The following is an 18,117-nucleotide window of genomic DNA, read 5'->3' as shown; positions in this document are numbered from 1 at the left end:
GTGGCAATGTGCTGCTGATCCTCGATGACTCTCCTTTTCATGGCTGGCCCCCAGGGTTCAGCATCTGGGTCCAGCTGAGCCGAGCCTAGAGAAGAGTGCTTCCACCGCTGCACGGCTGCCCCTGCCACCAGGGTCTGCTCGTGCTCACATGTGCGTGGTGACTCACCATGTGCAAGCCCAACTAACTGAGGATGGGGACCCATCGAGGTGTGTGTATCTGCGCTGGTGGATGGCTGGCTCAGATGTGACGATGGACCCTCAGAAGCTGGCAGGTCCTCTGAGGAATCGCCCTCCACAGTCACGGCGGTCGCAGATGGCCCTGCAAGAGAACAGAAAGCAATATTAAGCATGTGGACAGATGTTGAGGTGCTGCAGATGCCAAGTGATGTTAAGATCATTCGTTATCATGAGTGCTGAGTGTTAGATTTCTGTCACCAGCCACTTGTGTGCTCCCAGTCTCGGCGTCCACCACGGACAGGCACTCCAGTGTGCGGCTTATTTCTATTGTCTGCTGCTCGGCGTCCGTTAGGACCACCAGGTGTGGCGGGCCCCCTCCGGTCCTTGCCCTCTCCCGGGCATTCTGGCATCTCTTCTCCTATCAAGGCAAAACACAGAGAGGCATGATTGAGTGATGGTTGCATGGTGACCCGCTGCATGGTGTGGGTGGGGGTGACCGTGAGGGAGATGCATGGGAGGGTGCGTGTGAGACATAGCCATGAGATTGTATGAGGATTGGGTTGCGTGGTAGTGTTCGAATGGGAACTGGGGCAGTGAGTAAGTGCAGACAAGTTGAGGATGATGTTTGAGTGGATGTGAAGAGTGATGCGAGAGCGTTGTGGTGGCAGTGCAGAAGGAGTTATGTGGTGGTGGAGGTGATGTGGAAGACGGAGTGTGGGAGAATGCGTAAGTGTACTCACTTTGGCTGACCTGGTTAGGTCATTAAAGCGCTTCCTGCACTGGACCCAGGTTCGGGCGACATTGCTGCTGCTGCTGACCTCCTCTGCCACCTCGAGCCAGGCCTTATTGGTGGCAGAGGCAGTCCACTTCATCCCATCTGATGGGAAAAATGTTTCCCTCCTCCTCCTCACCCCATCGAGCAGCGCCTGGAGTGAGGAGTCAGAAAACCTTGGTGCAGCCTTGCCTCTGGCCTGCTCCATGCTGCAAAAATGGTTCTCTGCTGCAGGAGGAGCATTGGAGGACTGCCCCTTTAAATAGGGCTCCTCCTGCTGATGCGGGTGCACAGTGCGCCCGCTGCGCAGGTCTGCAATGGGAAACCCGGAAGCATGCGTAAGTACCTTCAATTAGGCTGCGATCGCGTGCGAAACACACCGATTTCACTGGGCACGTTACCCACGCGCTCAGTCGACCCCCCGCTGGCGACCCGCCTCCCTCCTAATATCGGGCCCATTAAGTGGGAGGCAAGGCTAGAAAAATTGATTGCTTTTAGTTTTGACTTTATTTAGCCAGTGCGTTCTAGGTCTTGCTAAATTTCTTCTTTTCTCAGACGTTTTATTAGCTACGTAAGGAGTCGATTGTAAGTACATTTTCTGATTGGCACAGTTTGGGTATGACCACTGGGTGTGTTACATTCCCTTGTCTGCTATTTTTAGGCTGACGTTGACTCGTTTATTTTAAATGGGTTGGCACCTGCCTAAAAATAGTGCACAGAGGAATGTTGTCCAGATGTGCTAAGGGTCTGTACCTGATCTTCACCAACTGGAAAATTGGGCAATAAATGCTGGCCTCGCCAGCGACGCCCACTTCCCGTGAACGAATAAAAAACAAAAAAAATATACCCTGCTATGCTAATGCATAAATGGGAGCATAAATAGCATAGAAGATCAGGAAATTCTCAGAAATGGTACATACATTTTTCATATCAGTACTCACAAAGGAAGACTGTGGTTAATTTTGGATCCACTCACTGTGATGCAGTGATCTATCCCACAAGTAGACACCAGGACAGAGCATGTTATGAAGGAACTCATAGGCTTTGAAATTGCACTGTGGGATAGTAGCATACTAACGCTTAATGCATTCACCTGAGATTCCTCTTCCTCTACGTTAGCAGAGACATTGGCCTCGAAATTTGATTGCACAGCACCTGTTTTTTGGGCCAAGAACCAGGTGCTGAAGGGGCCGTTGCCTGTCCAAATTGTATCGCGACTGAGCGCAGCTTGCGCGTGTATGCTGCGGCCTGTTTTTTTCTCTGTCGCACATAGCCAAACCAGCGGTCCTTAAAGAATCATAGAATGATACAGCACAGAAGGAGGTCAATCAGCCCATCGTGCCTGTGACGGCTCTTTGAGAGGGCTATCCAATTGGTCCCACTCCCCTGCCCTTCCCCCATCGCCCTGCAAATGTTTCCCTTTCAAGTATTTATCCAATTCCCTTTTAAAAGTTATTATTGAATCTGCTTCCTCCACCCTTTCAGGCAGTGCATTCCAGATCATAACAACTCGCTGCGTTAAAAAAAAAATCTCCTCATCTTGCTTCTGTTTCTTTTGCCAATTACCTTAAACCTGTGTCCCCTGGTTACCGATGCTTCTGCCACTGGCAACAGTTTCTCCTTATTTACTCTATTAAAACCCTTCATGATTTTGAACAACACTATTAAATCTCTCCTTAACCTTCTCTGCTCCAAGGAGAACAACCCCAGCTTCTCTAGTCTGTCCACGTAACTGAAGTTCCTCACCACTGGTACCATTCCAGTAAATCTCCTCTGCACTCTCTCTAAGGCCTTGACAGGCTAAGTGAGTGGGCAAGAACATGGCAGATGGAATACAATGTGGAAAAATATGAAGTTATCCACTTTGGTAGGAAAAACAGAAATGCAGATTATATTTTAAATGGTGAGAGATTGGGAAATGTTAATTTTCAAAGGGACCTGGGTTTCCTTGTACATGAGTCACTGAAAGCTAACATGCAGGTGCAGCAAGCAATTAGGAAGGCAAATGGTATGTTGGCCTTCATTACAAGAGGATTTGAGTACAGGAGTACAGATGTCTTACTGCAATTATATAGGGCCTTGGTGAGACTGCACCTGGAGTATGATGTACAATTTTCTAAGAAAGGATATACTTGCCATGGAAGGAGTGCAACAAAGGTTCACCAGACTGATTCCTGGGATGGTGGGATTGTCGTATGAGGAGAAATTGAGTAGACTAGGCCTGTATTCTCGAGCGTTTGGAAGAATGAGAGGTGACCATACAAAACATACAAAATTCTTACAGGGCTCGACAGGGTAGATGCAGGGGGGATATTTCCCTTGACTGGGGAGTCTAGAACCAAGGGTCACAGTCTTAGAATAAGGGGTAGGCCATTTAGGACTGAGATGAAGAGAAATTTCTTCACTCAGAGGGTGGTGAATCTTTGGAATTCTCTACCCCAGAGGGCTGTGGAGGCTCAGTCATTGAGTACATTCAAAACAGAGATCGATAGTTTTCTAGATACTAAAGGCATCAAGGGATATGGGGATAGTGCAGGAAAATGGCGTTGAGGTAAAAGATCAGCCATGATCTTGTTGAATGGCAGAGCAGGCTCGAGGGGCCGGATGGCCTATTCCTGCTCCTATTTCTTATGTTCTTATGTTTCTAAAGTGTGGTGTCCAGAATTGGACACAATACTCCAGCTAGGGCCTAACCAGTGATTTATAAAGTTTTAGCATAACTTCCTTTTGTCCTCCATGGGCATGATTTTTACTCGGAGCCGGGAGCCCAGTGGATGAGTAGACGTTCGCGTGGGGAACTCGGAAGTCAAGTGAGTGCGTCACAATCAGCGATCGCAACTCAATTGGAGGTCATTATTTGTGCTTTCGGGTTTCCCATGTGCAGATTGACAGGCTGGCTGTCTGTCTGGAGGGAAAGGAGCTGCGAATTGGAGAGGAGGGAGTGGGGGAAAGCTGTGGGAGACATCGGGAGGGGGGACTTGGAGAAGATCGAGGGGGAGGGGCATGGAGAAGATGGGGGCATGGAGATGATTGGATTGGCTGTCGGATGTAGAGTCAGAGGTGGGGAGGGTCTACCATCAGGGGGAGGAGTTCTACCATTGGGGGAGGGTTCTACAATCGGCTAGGGTTTATTATCGGGGGTGTTAACATCGGGGGAGGGGTCGTCTATCACCGGGGGGAGGTCTACCATGGGGGGGATGTGAGTGCCATTGTGGGGGGTGTCTACCGTCATGGGGGGTTGGGCCGATCACAGAAGCCCAATCGCGCCATGTGAGCTTGTTGGGCCTAGATAAGCACGCCTGCTCCTCCTGGCCCCAATAGAGGCAGTCACCTCATGGATCCGACCCTTCTTGCCTGCTTTCACCGGACGAGAATCAGAAGGCATGAGAAACCCGTGCAGGTAAGGTTAAATTCGTTTCAGCTTTAGAATCCACAAAAAATTAAGTACCTCATCTATTTCAATGAGGTACATTGCCCCTTTAACAATCTGCCCATCGGCATTCAGTGGGGATGGGACTTCCAGGTTTCGGGTGTGCTCGCATCCAAACACGCCTGGTTTAAACCCAGAAGTGGGCATGCTGGAGCCGGGTTGCAGTCGCACTTCAAAAAACTGTTATTTTTACCTCCCACCCGTCCTCAACCCACCCCTTCTTTGGGGTTAAAATTACCCCCTATGCCCCTGTTTATAAAGCCAAAAGGTACCACTGGAGGCTGCCACTGAAAAGGCAAGTACAACATTTTACACTTACCTGAATGTGTAGCCAGGAGGAGCAGGAGTGCTCTTCCTGGCTTTACATTAAAGCTGCAGGTCGTTGCAATTTAAAACTCTCATCCTCATGTTGTAATCCCTTCATGTCCTCACCGCTCCCTATTTCGATAACCTCCTCCCCCAAACTCTCTGTTTCTCTGACTCTGGCCTCTTATGCATCCCCACCCCTTGTCCAACATTTGGCAGCTGTGCCTTCAGCCGTCTGGGCCCCAGGATCTGGAATTACCTCTCTAAACGTGATGTGGAGATGCCGGTGATGGACTGGGGTGGACAAATGTAAGGAATCTTACAACACCAGGTTATAGTCCAACAATTTTGAAATTGTTGGACTATAACCTGGTGTTTTAAGATTCCTTACATCTCGCTAAACGTCTCCGCCTCTCCACTTCCCTCTCCTCCTTTAAGACCCTCCTTAAAATCTACCTCTTTGACCAAGCTTTTGGTCATCCCTCCTAATATCTCCTTTTGTGGCTTGGCATCGATTTTAATCCGATTACACCTCTGTGAAGTGCCTTTGGACCATGTACTTTAACGGCGCTATATAAATGTACATTGTCGTTGATTTTTTTTTAGAAGTTACTTGCCAAAATTCTATATATGAATCTTTAAAAAAAATGTTCAGGCTCAAGGAACAACAAACTTGTTAGCTAGGTTGAAGACTGGAATGACAACCGAAAGGAGAAAGTGAAGATGAATGGAAAAAGTGGTGAGTAGCAGAGTCCTGCAGAGTCTGTTGTGGGTCTCCTGCTGCTCATGCTATTCATAAACAATTTGAAGGAAAATACTTCTTCCGTAACGTTACAAAATTTGCCTGTGATGCCAATATATATGACCAGGTGACAAGTATTGCAAGAGATCAGGCAGTATTCAAAGAGATCAAAAGTAATTAAGCTGGTAGACTAAGAAATGGTAAATGGATTTTAATTAGACAAGTGATAGATAGTGAATATTGGAAACTTAAATGTACATGATGAATGGGAGGGGTTCATTACTAAAGTTGAAAATGATTTATGTATGCATATGATTATTAACCATTTGCAGATCATTTCCAGCCAAGGTGTAACTGTTATCAGCATGGCTAATAAAATGCTACGATGTATTTTGAGGCTATTTGACTATTAGAGGCAAGAACCAACACAGAACACAATAGGTCGAATGGCTTCCTAATGTGGTGTTAGCTAGGCCATTCAGCCCCTGGAGCGAGTTCCGCCTTTCAATTAGATCATTGCTGATCTGTATCTTAATTCCATTTACCCACCATGGTATTTTAACATAAATGATCGTTGAGCTGGCATTTAGCATGCAACATTGGGCAGCCACCCTTCAAAATGCTGTTGATGGATTGCAGAGTATTCTGAAAAGCGTAACAAAGATGATTCTTAGTCCTTGGGGCTTTAAGTTGTGAGGAGAGACTTCCAGAGTAGAAGAAAATAATATTGAGAAGGACATAATCTAAGATTTTATTTTTCACCTTTGGCTATCTTTAGCAAAAAAAAGTGGAAAAGCAGGAAAACAAGCTTTATATTCGTATCTTTTTTAACTAAAAATAGCAAATTGCTGAAAATATATCCCCAGGTTATTAAAGTGCTGAGAGGCATAAATGTTGATATGTATGCAGAATGCTTGACTTGAACTGTGAGCACAGATCTGGAAGACATGGAGTTAAAACTAACCAGCCTCAAGAGATTCAAAGTTTTTTTTCTCTCTTGTAATGTGGTAAATGTGTGGACAGACTCTTAACAAAAGCAGTTGATGGTGTGTCAACTAACTCCTTAAAAAAAAGAGCTGGAGAAATATCTGGCTGACAATCGGATTGAAGGTTATAGTCCTACGTGTGAACTAAGATTGTGAAGTTAAATCAGCTTTGAGAAGTTATGTGGAGATGGATAGATATTATAGATTTTAGCTGAATTATATTTGAGGAGTATTTATGCAGAATTGTCCCTTAGGAGATTACATTGACTCTATGATGGAGTACACTGAATATAGTCTATCTGCGGGCTTTGATGGGCCGAATAAATGTTTTTTTTTTCATTCAGTGCTTTATTATATTGTAATTTGATAATAATAACCCCATAAAAACAATAAAACACATGCAGAAGTATCTTTTCCTCCTGTTATGCAAAAATATGCTGAATGAATGATAGGTCTCTGAATGTATTTATGCAAATTAATAATTGTTATGTGACATTGTACTCCTATTAATGAGCACAATTAGAACAGATAACTGTTCATATTATGTTTTAGTGTGCAATAATAGTTTAACTCGTTTGAGCTCGTGTATGTGTATGCGCATACGCCTACATATTTGTAAGATGTCTGTTATTATTTCCCCTTCTAATCCATGATCTTTCAATACAACAGGGGTGGATTTTAACTGCTAGATGGCGAGTCAGGGTTGGCTGACTTGGGAGGCCTCGGCCAATTTTAATGGCCGGGCCTCATTTACATCCCGCCAGCCAGCTGTTTGCTCGAACAGGGAGTGGGGAATTGGGGCTGTATCATGGGTGGGAAGGTCGGGGGATGCCTGGGGCAGCAGAGGTCCACATTTTCCTTGTGGAAACTCCTGCTGCTCATGGCCTCACTAAGGGAAGTTTTTGATTTACCTTGGAGGGTCTCCTCTTTTCCCCCGCCAGATTTAATTGAGCGGGGTGTCCACGGTGGGCCTATTAAAGTGCAGTCAGGGTCTTGTGGACGGACCCCAATTAGCAGATATTAATGTGGCTTCCGCCTGAGTCAAGCAGGCATCTTAGCCACTTAAAAAAAAGGCCCAGTTAAGATGACGGTGGGAGGGAAACAAGCGGGAATGGGGCAGTAAGTCTTTGCGCAGCTATTTTAACTGCACGCATGTCCATGGCTGCTGGGCGGTGTTATAAATTGGATAGGTGGTGAAGGATAGACTACTCGAGCCTGGTCTTCAGTTGCTTCCAAGCCTTTATTCACAGGGCTCAACATTACACCCACACCACACCCTAGATCAGCTCTGTTATAAATGGATACAGGAGAGTTCCCAGTTGATACGGACCACCTGAATACAATTAACACTAATTGCTATAAGTCACATGGATACAATTAACAGGCGGGGTTGTTTAAAATTACCCCCAACCTCTTTGCTGATGCCTCCCTGTAACTAGATGCTAAGCTGCTTCAACACCTCCTCCAGTGTTGCCTTGGGGGCAGTGTTTGATGCATCCCCACGGCGATACTACTATATTTGAATGTTGACACCTCCTGCTAATCTTTAACATGCTGCATTGCACTTTGCCACCATCTTCTGTGTATATGTATTTTTTTCCACCATGTTTCTAAATAAAATTCTTTAAAAAAAAACTATTGGAGCTTCTTGTATACGAGCAAATGGTCTTTTCAAAAAAATCCATAAAAGAGCCATGGTTGTGATTAAATGGGCTTCAATAGTCACTTGTGGGGTAATGTCTTAACCAGTAATGGCTGGAAATTCCTCAAAATGTTACATTTATCCCACAGGCAAAGTCTTAGAGATGTAACGAATCTTACAACACCAGGTTATAGTCCAACCGTTTTATTTGAAAATCACAAGCTTTCGGAGATTCCGACACTCACCTGACGAAGGAGAAAGCCTCCGAAAGCTTGTGATTTTCAAATAAAACTGTTGGACTATAACCTGGTGTTGTAAGATTCGTTACATTTGTTAACCCCAGTCCATCACCGGCATCTCCACATCAAAGTCTTAGAGGGTACAGGATTTTGTCTATGGGATAAATATAATGCATGGAAGAATTTCAAGCCATAAATTATCCGTTTCGACAGTGGCAAAGGATAGTTCCTTTGTATTTTCCTCCAGATTAGATAAATCATATTTAGTTGTATATGTGTGTAAAAGGTGGGGGAAGGGGCAGGGTTTTCTTATTCTGCGCATGCCTGCCTGCAATCTTCCGCCCATTCACTTTAATAGCTGAAAATCGCAGGCTGGCAATTACAGAAGCAAGAAAACCCTGGCCAGAATATATAAATGTCATGAGCTGTCAGGACTTGAACTTCAATGTTCCAATTACCCTGCCCTTTGCACTATGGTAATAGAATTATTAATGCCACTCCATAGTGCATTCACTTATCTAGTATAGGATCTCATTCACTGTACCGTGCATACATTTCCATATGTAGCATATTACTGATGAATCCAAGCCAGCTTGTAGCCCTCCACCAGCAGTAGCCTAGTTTCTGCTGAATGTTTGACTTTACAAAGGCACGGGGAAGTATTTTTTTCTGGCCTTCTTCTCCCACGTTACGGCCTCGATTTTTACTCGCAGGCGGAAATGCAGCAGAGCGAGCGGTGCGCCAATCTGGGAGCGGCAGCAGGCAGGCTTGGCCGATTTCAACGGCCTGGCCTCATTCGCATGCCACTTGCCAGGTTCCCGACCAAAACGATGGGGAAGCCTAGCCGAAAGCAGTTAAAATCGTGCTGGTCGGAGGCAACCGCTGGAGACCAGAGGGAAGGGCCCCCGGCACTAAAGTAAGTGGATAGGCAAGGGTCGGGGTTGGGGGGCGGGGAGGGAGAATCTCCATTGAGGAGGGAATCCCGAAGCAGGAGAGGCCCAAGGTTTCCTTGTGAGGCCACTCCATTTTACACGTCCGCCCTCCCCACCCCCTAAGTCTGGTTTCCGCCAGGCCGGGGGTGTTAAAATCGAGGGCTATAAATCAGCCAGAATCTCCATATGGTTCAGTGATGTTCCTGATAGTTCACTCACTTTTGTGAGTGTTGCAAATTGTTTCAAACTAAATTGTAATTGTTGTGACCTGTTGCATATCAAGATGTGAAAGGGTTGGCAATAGGAGCTTTTGAGAATTAAAGCCTTTGGGCCTCTTGGCTAAATATGATGGTGACTGCAGTTGGTGTCTGCCTAACATCTGTTGGCAGAATTTTGTTTGCATGAGCTGGCTAAGGGGGAGGTACAGTATGGCCTGTAAGAAAGTTGGCATCTTGTACCAATTATGCCCTTACACATAGCTGTAACAGATTACTCAGCTCTGCAAAGCGAAATTTTCATCACAGTCTGTCAGAATTTGCAGTTGAAATTTCTCATTTGAAAAGAAGAATCATCCTTGCAGATGTGGGTCACCTTTTCCTTTACAGGATGGAAATGGTGCAGAATCCTGGCCTAACCAGTTACATTCCAAATTCTTGACCCCCTGGATGGAAATCAGGCTTTCTGCCCTCTCTAGCTCTCGAAATGTTGGGGCCAGTCTTTTGGAAAAGGCATGGACTGACAAGTCTTCACAGGAAGAGGGGACAAACCATTTACTTCAAGTCAGAAACCTACTATTTCATATTGGGAAACTCTGCAAACTGCATTCAGAATGCATACTGGAAAATTCTGAAAATTGCACTTATTTGGTTGGAAACTCTCTTCAACTGATCTGAACAAAAAATATCCAGTTGGAGACAGGCTGTGGCCTTGGAGTAAAATATTTAAGGAAATCATTAAAAATAACAAAAGGCAATTCATTTTTTATTTTGCTTTATTTGTAATTTTGCCTACCTGAAACGGGCAGGAGACTGATGAATACACGCGAATAGTGGTCAAGTGATGGTCAAACCCTCCCACGATGGAAGTATTGAGGCAGAGGGTATGGGACTACCGGGAGGAGAGATGTTATGGCATGGGGCCACCAGTCAGGAGATGTGGGAGTGGTTGCGAAGCACAGAAATACTGGGGAGGCAGTAAAGATAGTCTGGGATCATTTGGGAGAGGAGTCTTTGGGCCCGGGAGAATTGAGGTGGGTACTGTGTGGAACAATGGTGGGGGGGATTAGAAATGTAGTAGTGTAATTGATGGGAGAAATGAGAAGCAAAATGAAGGCTGTAAATCTTCATGAGCTTTTCTGCTCCTGCCAGCAGTTTTCAAATGGTGCTTTCCCCGCACTGATCTGAGAAGCCTCTTTTGGTTATTTAAAGCATGAAGTTCACCCATACATTAAACTGTTGACTGTATATCAGCAATTGCACTATAAGCATACTAAATGCTTTAAATAACTAAGACTCGGCTGTAGGCTCAGTGTTGGGAAAGATGTTTATGATACCCACCCCCTCAAGAAAAGCCCTGTAGACATGTTCCTGGCCATTTGCTGGAAAAGAGCTTTGTAGGTCTTCCAGTGCTTGCTGCACATTAGCTATCTTGGAGATTTAGTAGTGGTTTTTAATATTTTGAAGGGTTTTAATAGCATGAAAGACTGTTTATCCTCTGGTAGAGATGTCAGCAATCAAGGGTTCATTAACCGAAAATTGTCACTGAGAGCAGCGAGAGAGTTTAGGAGAATGGTTAAGCCAGAGACAATGGTATCTTTTAAGGGAACAGCAGATAAACATTTGAAGGAGAGAAAGATACATGGCTATGGGGAGATAGCAGACCAATGGGATTGATTTTGGATTGCATGGGCTGAATGGCCTTTTATGCTGTAAATTTCTATGGCTGTAAAAGTGCAGAAGATGCTTTAAAGAAATTAAAGCCGGTTTCTGGGTCATGACTGAGAAAGTTGCTATGGTCATTTTGTCACTAGGACAAGTGACTTTGGGATCAGAGGGGGAAGTACAGGAGTGGTGAGAGGAAGTCGCAGGATGAAACAGTAAGGTGCCCAATTTTTACAGTTTTCCAGCAGGTGGTGCTGTGGAGAACTTTATCATAGGCGATGCAAATCAGAAGCTGAGGCACTCGATCACTGTTAAGTATAATAAATAGGTAAGTTGAACAACAGCGACAATTTCTATTTATATATTGGGGGGAACTTTAACCCCCAAGAACGGGTGGGTTGGTGGCAGGTGGGAAGTTAAAATATTTGATTTTTGGAGCGTGACCACAACCCGGCTGCAACGCGCCCACTTCCGGGTTTAAGGGAGGCGTGTTTCGATGCGCGCGAGTAACCTCCTCGCCACAGTTGGGATTTAATTAGTTCAGGCGAGCGGGTAGTTATAGCATTGTTGTTAGTAGGTTAAGTAGGTCTTTTTAAATTGAATTTGACTTAACTTTAAATTTAACATCTGCAGCGCGGGTTTCCCGGGACTCGTGAATCTCGCCAGTGAAATGGAGGCGAGAAGGGCCGGATCATGAGGTAAGTGCCTTTATTGCACTGCTTCTGGACCAGGAGGAGCAGGAGTGTTTCCACCATGCCCAACAAGCTTACCTGCCACGATCGGACCCCCGCGAGAGGCCGGCCCTCCCGATGTCCGAGACCACCCCCCCCCCTGATGTCCGAGACCCCCCAATGTCTGATTGCTCACTTCCCCCCCTCCACTTCAATCGATTCACCTCCATCCAACCCCCAAAGATCCCAATCTCTCGCCCACTCCCCCATACAAACCCTGAAGACTCTGATCTCTCCCCGACCGACAGGCAGCCAGCCTGTCAATATGGCTGGCTGCCGGGTGCGAAACCCGGAAGTAAAATTTTCATTCTTCAATTAAGTTGCGATCGCAGATTCTGAACCGCCAACTTCACCTGCGGTTTTTGCGTCCGATAAACTTCCCCCCCTGCTCTCTTCCCAGTTGAAATCCAGACCAATGCCTTTAGTGTAGGAAATGTTCTCAGGTGCATTACAGAGAATGGAGGAAAATAATACATCAAAGGAATGGATGCCAAATCAAGCTGGGAGAGTTAGAAAGGGTGACAAAATTGGGGTTAAAAAGATGGGTTTTCAGAAGGTTTTGAAAGGCAGAGGCAGAAGTTGCTTTAGGAACAGAGCCCCAGTGAATGCAGCTGAGGAGGCTGAAGACTTTGCAATGAATAATGGGACAAAAAGAGGGATGTACAGAAGTCCAGAATTGGATGACTGAGAGTGAGGGTGGTATGTAAGGTTGGAGGGGAGTATAGAGATAGAATGGGGAAAGGCTACTGAGCAATTTGAAGGTGACGTTAAGGATTTTAAAATCAATCTATTAAGCCAGAGTAGATCAGTGAGGTTGGGGGTAACAGGCAAGTGACTTAATGCGTAACAGCACAAGAGATGTGCTACACATCACAGGACCATTTACCTGTCTTGGCTATTTTGAGATGAATAAGTATGTGGCTACCACAGTTGTATTTTGCTGTCAAATTTGTAGATTTTCTTTCCATTTCTTTGCCCTTGATTTTATAAGTCTTCAATTAGTAAATGTTTTGGACACAGGTCACACTGAGTTCTGCTCTCAAAAGTATCAAGAAAAGACACATGATAGATGCCAGTGGGATAATGCATTTTGTCTGTGTTAAATAAGAACTGGTAACTCATGAGTGACATAGGCAAATGCAATTTTTTGCTCAAATGAAGGATGAAAGCAGCATCCCACTGGCAAATATTATGCATTCTATTTGTAATGTCTCGCACATATTTTTCAAGGCAAAAAAAACTTTATATAAGTGTATACCTCCTAATGGGAACAAATACTATAACAAGTAAAGTATTCCCCTCATTTACTTTGATACATTAACAACCAGCGCAGGGATCCAAGTACTTGTAGCACTACAAGAGGAAGAACCAATTGCTGGAATAGTCATAAATCGATATCATTGTGCTGGGGTAGGAGATGTAGAACTGTAGATGTTTCTTTCTTGGACATTCCGTGATCAATTCTTGAGGTTGCAGGAGGCAGAAGATATAGGCACTGATTACCTTTGAAAGTGCCATGGAGTACTATCCTCATAACTATTCATGATCCATGCACAATGTGGATGGAGTCATAGGCCTAGATTTTTGCTCTGAGCCGTGGAGAGAACATGAGCGAGCACTTCCGGATGGGAAACTTGGAAGTATAGGTTTCCCGGACGTCCTTACAATTTTGACATAAGGACGTCTTTTAAATTTTTTCTGCAGATTTCCTGCACGACAGCCAGCCAGATTGACAGGCTGGTTATCTGTCGGACATGGAAGCAGCTGGGGAACGGATGCCAGCAGGTAAATCTGACATTGGGGGTTTGGGGCCAGACATCGAGGAGAGGGGTAGGACATCGGGTGTTGGGGGGGGAGGGGGGCTCGGCCGAACGCATGTGTCGGATCGCAGCAGGTAAGCTTGTTGGGCCTGGCCCACAAGTAGTGCAATAAAGGCACTTACTTGTTGATCCGGGCCTTCTCGTCTCTTCTTACATGGCGAGAATCAGAAGGCCCGGGAATCCCAGCCCCCAGGAGTTAAAAATAAAAAAAGTTGTTAAAATGGAGGCCCGCAGGCTTGGTTGCTTGCCCTCCCGCCTCCGTTAAAACCGGAAGTGGGGGGGGTTGGAGGTGGGTTGGGGTCGGGTTTTACTTTTTTACGATTTTTACCTTCTCATCCGCCCCCAAGCCACCAATACTTGGGGGTTAAAATTACCCCCATGTAGTCTGGTATAACAGGTTTCCAATGCCGACTGAGTTTACATGCTTGCAGGCTTGTTGGACGAATAGGATGCTGTGTACTGTGGCCTCATCCAGGTAGATACAAACTTTCAAATGACGCACACGATGGCGGATAAGGATTTGGCTCGGAACAAGAAGGAGAATGGATTAATGGTGATCCTCCCCTTTGATGTGATGTATAACCAACATATTCTCTCCTTGATGAGCAGTAAGGACCTCATCCAGCATCCATGCACACAGTAGAGGAAATAAATTGTTAAGACAGTAGTTTGTAACTCTGTGTCCACCATTCCAGATTGATTCATCATAAACACTAAGGAATTTAAAGTCTCTGCTTTCCCCAGTTGTCCTAAATCAAGTCATATATAATTAGCTGTCAAACATAGATGTTTGTGACTGACATGAGGAAAGATAACAACATTCACTGATTAACTGTACTTTTGAGCAATAAAAATTACATTTTACACAATCTTTTGACTTATATATTCAAGCTCACCGTAATTAATAAGAGTCCAGACTGGGAATTCTTCTTTACAGATAGTTTAAAAAAGATGCTTGCTCTAATAGGGAAGTAACATTGGGTACTTGACTTGCCGATAGTGCTATTTTTGCTTTGGATGGGTTTTCAAGCGACTCTAATGGGGTACATGCAATAATTTATCAATGTCGTGTCACTGGTGGGGGAAGAGTGTTTGGATTAAATTGTCCTTCAGTTCCTTAGCTGCAACAGGCCCATGACCTCCATCATGAAGCTGTCTTAGCTCATCTGCCTCCAAGGCTAAAGTATACAGTCTCTTTTCTTGAAGATCCCAGCAATAACATGCTGAATGGCAATGTGGTACTGGAGACAGAATACTGCAATTATTATCTCTGACATTCTCAGTGGAATACTGAAGAGCACCTTATGAGCTGTTCAGAAGTTAGAAGTGCATCTTCAACATAGTGCGTTCTGTAACTATACAAGGTGATCTATCTGCTTCACGAAAGCTGTGCTCAAAGGATATAGTGCAGAGGTCACTGGCCATACCTCAGACGCAGGTGTTATGATCCACTATCCGATCCTAGGTCTTTCATTTCCTAAATAGTTATCAAGGAAGCATGGGTAACTGGCGTGTACATATGTGTTTACAATTCTGGAAACGCTGCACCATATGAATATTCATGAAATGGAATCCATTTATGTATGCAAAGGCAATGTAGATAGGCGCATGTGTCTTGATACATGCACAGTTGATTACACCCAAATGCAGATATAGTCTTTGCATGACTTCTTCACTGCACAGGACCTCCAACCAACGCTATACACCAGATACATCGACGACATTTTCTTCCTATGGACCCACGGCGAAGAATCACTGAAGAGACTACACGATAACATCAACAAGTTCCATCCCACCATCAAGCTCACCATGGACTACTCCTCAGAATCGGTTTCTTTCTTGGACACATGAATCTCCATCAAAGACGGGCACCTCAGCACCTCACTCTACCTCAAGCCCACGGACAACCTCACGATGCTCCACTTTTCCAGCTCCCACCCTAACCACGTCAAAGAGGCCATCCCCTATGGACAGGCCCTGCGAATACACAGGATTTGCTCAGACAAGGAGGAACGCGATGGACATCTACAGACGCTGAAAGACGCCCTCCTAAGAACGGAATATGACGCTCAACTCGTCGATCGACAGTTCCGACGGGCCACAGCGAAAAATCGCATAGACCTCCTCAGAAGACTAACACGGGACGCAACCAACAGAGTACCCTTCGTCGTCCAGTACTTCCCCGGAGCGGAGAAACTACGCCATGTTCTCCGCAGCCTTCAACATGTCATCGATGACGACGAACACCTCGCTAAGGCCATCCCCACACCTCCACTACTCGCCTTCAAACAGCCACCCAACCTCAAACAGACCATCGTTCGCAGCAAATTACCCAGCTTTCAGGAGAACAGCGTCCACGACACCACACAACCCTGCCACGGCAACCTCTGCAAGACATGCCAGATCATCGACACAGATACCACCATCACACAAGAGGATACCACCCACCAGGTACATGGTTCATACTCCTGTGACTCGGCCAACGTTGTCTACCTCATACGTTGCAGGAAAGGATGCCCCGGAGCATGGTACATTGGCGAGACCATGCAGACACTGCGACAACGGATGAACGGACACCGCGCAACAATCGCCAGACAGGAGGGTTCCCCCCCAGTCGGGGAACACTTCAGCAGTCAAGGATATTCAGCCACCGATCTTCGGGTAAACGTTCTCCAAGGCGGCCTTCGAGACACACGACAACGCAAAATCGTTGAGCAGAAATTGATAGCCAAGTTCCGCACCCATGAGGACGGCCTCAACCGGGATCTTGGGTTCATGTCACGCTACACGTAACCCCACCAGCGAAAAAAAGTTATCTGTTTTTAATACAACAGGTCATTCTCTGTCTTTCTCTTCCTTTCGGATGTTTCTCTCTCTCTCTCTCTCTCTGTCTTTTGTTCTGGCCGTTTGTGTATTTGGTGGTCCTGTAGGTAACATCTCTCTGTCTGAACACTTTGATTGCCTTGACAACAGGCAGTTGGAATGATTATCTGTAATCACCAGGTATTGTTCTCTGACTATAAATGTGGCAACCTTCCATGGAATCCGAATCCCACACTCACCTGACGAAGGAGAAAGCCTCCGAAAGCTTGTGATTTTCAAATAAAACAGTTGGACTATAACCTGGTGTTGTAAGATTCCTTACATTTGTCAACCCCAGTCCATCACCGGCATCTCCACATCATTGTTCTCTCAGTCAGTGGGGGTGAAATCCATCTTACCTCCAGCCCTGAACTCGCATCTTTCTCTAGTTTCTCTCCTATCTCCTCCCTTGCTCTCTCTGAGATTACCTTGTCCATGAGACACACCTCCTGCTCTCTCAACCTTATTCTCTTTAAACTGCTGACCACTCAACCTCCCTTCCTGGCCCCCATGCTAGCTGATATTGTAAATGGTCCCCACTCCTCAGGTACTGTCCCTCTCCCTTTCAAATCTGCCGTCGTCAACCCCCTCCTCAAAAAACCCACCCTTGACTCCTCTGTCCTTGCAAACTGCCGGCCCATCTCCAACCACCTTTTCCTCTCCAAAGTCCTTAAATGTGTTGTTGCCTCCCAAATCAATGCCCATCTTTCCTGCAACTCCATGTTCGAACTTTTCCCAACAGGTTTCCGCCCCTGCCACAGGACTAAAATGGCCCTAATCAAAGTCACAAATGACATCCTCTGTTACTATGCACTATCCCTCCTCACCCTTCTCGATCTGTCTGCAGCTTTGACATGGTTGACTGCACCATCCTCCTCCAGCGCCTTGCCTCCACTGTCCAGCTGAGTGGGACTGCCCTCACTTGTTTTCACTATTACCTATCCAGTCGTAGCCAGAGAATGTCCTTCAAAGGCTTCGGTTCCAGCCCATGCACTGTTACCTCTGGAGTCCCCCAAGGATCTATCCTTGGTCCCTCATATTTCTCATCTCCATGCTGTCCCTCGGCAACATTATCTGAAGACAAGACATCAGGTTCCACTTGTACTCTGACGACACCCAGCTCTACCTCTACACCACCTTTCTTGACCCCTCCACTGCCTTTGTATTGCCAGACTGCTTGTCCGACATCCATTCCTGGATGAGACACAATTTTTCCAATTAAACATGGGAATACCGAAGCCACTGTATTGGGCCTCCACAATGAACTCTGTTCCCTAGCCACCGATTCCATCCCCCTCTCAGGCCACCGTCTCAGGCTAAACTAGACTGTTGGCAACCTCTTTGAGGATTGCTCCATATACAAAAAAGTTTCACAAAAGTTAACAAAATGTGAAAGGAAAAGCAATGACTAAAATTTTGTGTGCAATTACATGAGGAGGGAGAAAATTGAGAAGGGTCTTGCCAGGGAGAAAATTGAGAAGGGTCTTGCCATTTTTTCATTAAGCAGCTCATAAATATATGCAAGGTGTCGTGAAGAAAACCAGTTTTGCAAAATTGCCTCTCAACCATTTCAGATAAAGTTTGAGCCTGGTTTAGTA

The sequence above is a fragment of the Heptranchias perlo genome, chromosome 1 (genome assembly GCF_035084215.1).
Source record: "Heptranchias perlo isolate sHepPer1 chromosome 1, sHepPer1.hap1, whole genome shotgun sequence".
Lineage (NCBI taxonomy): Eukaryota > Metazoa > Chordata > Chondrichthyes > Hexanchiformes > Hexanchidae > Heptranchias > Heptranchias perlo.
Note: the sequence above shows the minus strand (reverse complement) of the source record.